The following is a 6000-nucleotide window of genomic DNA, read 5'->3' on the forward strand; positions in this document are numbered from 1 at the left end:
CAACCTCACAACTAGTAATTCGATCCACAAAAAATTATACAATAGTAAAAGAAAAAAATAATAATATAAAAGATACCGAGGGATGATACAGGTAGCGGGGATATCAAAGATTCTACCGAACTGGGGTGACGGCATATTTCTTAACGGTTGGCGTCATAAAATGACCGTTCAGATACGTCATTAATTATTATACTAGAACTTTAATATTTACCCATTAAAATTATCGCAATAACATACCGATATCTAGCAGTATTATTATTATTCAATGTTATGGATATTTAAAAATATGATTAGATCAAGAAAAAATATTTTCTCAAAATTTCGAAGCGGATCGGGTTGCAACCCACAGTCTACAACGTCTATGCCATAACGGGTTCTTTTTAATCACACAATAAATCATTTGCATTACATTTTGTAATTAATTGCTGTCTAATCCCATAAACTATCCCTCTATGACTCCTATTATTTTTTAAGAAAATGTGCTATACGCTCATGCTTATGCATGAGTGTAAGAAATAAAATCGGAGATCGAATCCACGACTATTACGGAAAGACAGTATGTTAAAACGCCATACATTAAAATTATATTTTACAATAAGGCATCTATCCAAAAGTGTTATAAAAAAGGGAGTCTTTTTTTACGGTGAGAGTGGTATCCCCGACTGTGGTACAGCACCTATACAACGGCGGAGTACCAGAGAGAGACGACTGGTGAGGATAAAAGCAGGTCAGCTAGGCGATCGTGACAAATTCCACAAGAATTAACTACGATAGTTTTCAGGGGGAACCGTGTGGAAGTCAACAGGGTATATTGCTAGCAATGGGGCTGTTAGACCCCATTACTAACAATCTCTTTTCTTCTTATTGCAGGGATTCGATGGATGCAGATGATACAGGATCGTAATTTTCAAAAGTGCACTGGAAGATTCATGACTATTACCATCAACGGAAACTAAATGTCACAAATATATGCCATCAAATATATTGGTTTCATTTTATGCAAGAATGAGATAGCTATATTCAACCAAATGTTGGGCCCAGTGGTCCTAAAAAGCAGGTGCAAGGTCGCCACATTAAGGTTATTGATGTCGTGATCGATATTATTGTTTTGCTGGTGAACGTGGTAGTGGAATACGTGATGTTATTTCATCTCATATACTCTAATAATAAAGTCTACAATCGCACGGCAACCAAGTCCTTAAATGTCAGCTGTTACTACTAAAGACAAAGGCCATGAACTCGCATTTAGAAGGGAGTGTACTTTTCTTAACAACCGCAACATTTAAAACTTAATTGTGTATGGTGTCTGATAAAGTTCGGGGTTTGTCAGACACGAATGCACGATTACGTAATTGAACAAATTAAAATCAACGCCATCTAGTACTAAACTAAGCAAAGCTTTTACAACTATGATTATAAAGTAGACAATTAATAAATAGATATAAATACTTACACATTCGTGAATACATGAATACCTATTTACGAGTATTGCATCGTGACTCGTAAATACAGTTTTTTTTTTCTAGGATCGAACCCACAACTATTGAAAAATGATACTGTGTGTGACTGTGTGTGTGGTATTTATTACACGAGTATTTTGTATTAATGAGAATAGGATATTATTGTAGACATTATATATTATTGTGTCGTCTCTATTCTGATAGATTACAGCCATCTAACAATCCGTACTTCCGTACTAATTACTATAAATGTGAAAGTGAGTTTATTTATTTGTTACCTGTTAGCGCCCTAACGGTTTTGTCACATATTTATCTTCTTGGTTGTTACTTACTATGATAGTAGTAGAAACTGATCAAACATCTTCACGTTATTGAGATATGTGTACTAATAGTATATTATAGGTTCCTTCAAAAACTACCAGGGCGTAATTGTAATACGACTGTATTTTTTTTATGTTCGTTACCTTATAACTCCATCAGTTCTAAACCGATTTGATTATTTTTAAATTTACAAGGATATTCTAATTTCGAAATTTAAAAATAGCGCCATAAGTCACCATAGTGATTTAATAAAAATAATCTGTGTCACTCGGGATGATATAAGGATTCACACAATACATTCAAATCTATACATGAATCCTATCCTATAAAAACTTTAAATTCCATTTTTTTTGGGCAGTCGTGTAAAAACAGAGGTCAGTTTTAGCAATACAGTCCATTATAACAACATGCGTTGCTGCACGGTACAACACGAGCGGGAAAAGAAACCATTATGTGGAAACAGCTGTTTACACTTAAAACTGGGATTACTCTATATATTATAATAAAACCTGTTAAAATTGACTTTGAGAATATTTCTCAAACAAAACCGGTAACCTAGAGAATACGTGTCTGTCCATAGAACTGATTGAATAATGTCTAGGAGCAATAATAGTCTAGTTGTTGAGTTCAAACCAGATACAAGAAAGTAACAAACGGCCAAACGGATATGGGGTGAAGCCAAAGAATGAAATAATTGAATTACTTTTACGTTTGGTAGATCCAGTTCGTTTAAATGGGTCAGCTTTAGGGGAACCAGTACAATTAATTGTATCCCGATGTACAACGCCACAGTCGGCTAGGTGATAGATTTGCTATTCTGTTACTTCGATAAAGTGTACTTTGTACTTATTCTTAGATGGAGATGGATGATTTTTAGATATTATTTGATTAAACAGCATCTAAAGAATTTCTTCATTTACATTTCAACGTTACAAGAAAATAAATTAATAGAATTATTGATATTAATGGGTAGTGGTTGGTAGTACTTATATATGTATGACTTTGCGTATTATATTATTATATATTCAGCAACAATATAACAGTCTGTCTTTTCCAATTATAAAATAAAGCACTCCACTGCTCTATTGGTTTAAAGATGAACTCTGCCAGTTGGGCTATCATGACGGATTCAGTAAGAATTAACCACGATGATTTTCAGGATAGATAATGTGAAGGCTACCCTTGTAGATTATATTTCTGCAATGGGGCCACTAGTTCCTTTTATTAAAATCCGTTTCGTCTCAATATCATTGAAATATAATACATAAGTTGTAAAAGTAGCAAGTAGAAGGTACTGTAGTCACCTATATGTAGATAATTGTAATAAAAAATCAACAAAGTCGCACAATAAGGGTTCCATTGTACCATTTTAGTACAGAATACTAAATACAGACCACAGTAGACCTAAAATTTGATTTGGTTCTATTTAAAGACATCAATTTGACAAACAATAATCTACCGATCGTATAAGTCAGTACCATAGACAATCAGTCTATTGTTATTTTCTAATGCCCCCATTACTTAATGATCATTACTTAATGATCATTATTAACGAGATAGACAAGAGATTTGTTTAAATTGTGATATTTATATTGTTGATAACTGTCTTACTTTCTATTCATTTGTCTTTAGCCTCTAAGAGAATATTAACTGACCACCTATATTGTATGAGTGCTATATTTTAAGATGGAATGTAGGTGGGTCCGTTATAAAGGCAGCAAAAAATTATCCTACATACATACAAGCAAAGTTGATCAAATTTTTGACAGCGTATAAATAGCTTACGGTATTTATACGAAGTAGCAGTCTCATTGGTTTCATTAATTTCAAACATACATAGATAAGTAGATAATGATATAATAATACTTATAATCAATATAAAACATATAAAAAAATGGTAAGTAGACAATTTCTGTATTTAACCCTTAAAAGCCTGATTTTTTAAATCAAATTGAAAAATATATAAGTGTACCCTTTACTGTTTACTAATGGGGAAAAATAGTAAAAAAATCAAAACGATATTTTTATATATTTATTTTGAATGTAAACAGCCAAATATTAAAATAAAATCGATTGTAGGCGCCCCATACCGTTTTATAACCCCGGTATCAAATTTGAAACTTCAGATATTTAAGGGTTAAGAGATATTAATGAGGAATTGATATTCAGGGTCTTAATAAGAGCAATAGAAGGTAAAATAATATTTTTTTAAATTTTTGCCTGTTTGTCAGTATATTTGTTTCGACATCATGCAAAAACTAAATTAAATGCGGTTTTCATAGTTTTATTCCAAAAGATAGAGCTCAAAATCTGTATGTTTTATTTTAACTCGCCATCTAGAAGCTGTCTATTTCTTTAATTCATCAGGGACAAGCTTATAGAAAAGGTTTCAACGTATGACACTCTAAATCTTCCTAGATGAGCTTCCTTCTCAACCGATCGCTTATTCGTGGTTTCAGGGCGATCACATCTCTCTTGCTACCTGCTTACCCCATTTTGATGCTGCAACTGAAAAATAACAGTCACAAATGTATGAATCATCAAATTCCCAATACGAATCATTACAACATTTAACTCTTTCTTTTTAAATACAGACCCACTGTTGTACTCAAGTGTCAGTAATAACTAATAGCACGTGTGAAACATAGACAATTATTTTTTTTCCTAGAATTGATTATCCTGAGTGTATCAAAGACTTGGATATAGCTATTGACTCACTATGATTGCAGTTTTATTACCATTAACTGTGTAAATGGAGTAATTATTCACACACTGATCTTTGATTCGCAATAGATTCCTCGTTCGAAGTCGTAATTAGAGCCATTTACAATTATCTTTAACAATCATATCATATAACTATTAGTGGCCCAACAATATACGTAAATATATAGACATACATGTATAACTATGTTGTATACTCATTGAAATGTATGTAAACACATAAAATATGTATGTATAAGTATATATTTGGAAGACTGAATCATGATGATATTGTACCTTCTAATGTTTTAATAAAAATGTCTTATATGATATGTTATATGTTTTTAAACTAATATTATGAATGTAAATAAATGTATAGATGTTTTTTTTTTAATTTTAAAAAATAATTATACTTTACCGATTTTAAAAATTCTTTAAATAGATTAAAGAATTTTAAAAAAAGCTACATTATCAGCAAGTAACATAAGCTATATTTAATTTAAAATTGCGAAGTCGAAACAAATTGCTAGTATGGTAATATAAAATACAAAGCAATACGTTGGAAATAAAAAATCACAGACTATATTTACTCAGTTTCATTGTAAAACTTGAGTTTGGCTTAACATGGATAAGTATAAAAAAACCTAAAGTTATTCCTGTGGACTATTAAGGCAGTCATGTAACTTAAATGCCTATGAATTCAGATTCATAAATAATTCAGTTCCTCCTGAATTTATCTACCTGATAATAATTCTAACAATTCTATCGGTACATCAGATTCTTAGAATGCTATCAGTTATCAGGAAGCGCATACCTGTTCATACTGATGAGTAGTGAGTAAGATAAATCCCATGCATGAGTTATATTTGTTGTGTTAACTAACAAGACAGCTTAGATAGCAAGATAGTTACTCTTAATTTAATCTTATATTTTCTTTATCTATTTTTCGCGAGTTAAATTTTTCTTGTTTATTTATGCGAATTGATTTTCCTAGAAGAATAACTGAGTAATTTTGTTGACAGTTTTAATTTATTAAACTGATTGATAAGATAATAAAATAATTTATATCAAAATATCAATTGTTACCTCTCTACCTTACTTCTTATAAGATTGTTTTTAACTGACTTTTTTGTAACTATTTCTCGAAAAGTGGTTTACATTAATTTTAATTAATTCATAAACAATAATAAATTTACAACAGTAACCTATACAAAGTGTCATATCACATAAATCACCAAATTTAACTCATAGTTTAAATTTTATAGTTTAAAAAATGTATCGAGCAAAGCTCGCCTTGCTATAATTCAAGGAGTACTGACACCAACACTCATGTATGGAAGCGAATCGTGGGTATGGCAGAAGAAGCATGAAAGTAAGATAAATGCTGTACAGATGAGAGCTTTGAGAAGTATGTGTGGTATTACTTTAAAAGATAGAGTAAGAAACAGTGTGATTAGAGAGAAGTGTGGACTGAAAGTCGATGTAGTGACCAAAATCGAAAAAGGAATGTTGCGTTGGT

The sequence above is a fragment of the Galleria mellonella genome, unplaced genomic scaffold, assembly GCF_026898425.1.
Source record: "Galleria mellonella isolate WM207_F2 unplaced genomic scaffold, CSIRO_AGI_GalMel_v1 utg56, whole genome shotgun sequence".
NCBI lineage: Eukaryota > Metazoa > Arthropoda > Insecta > Lepidoptera > Pyralidae > Galleria > Galleria mellonella.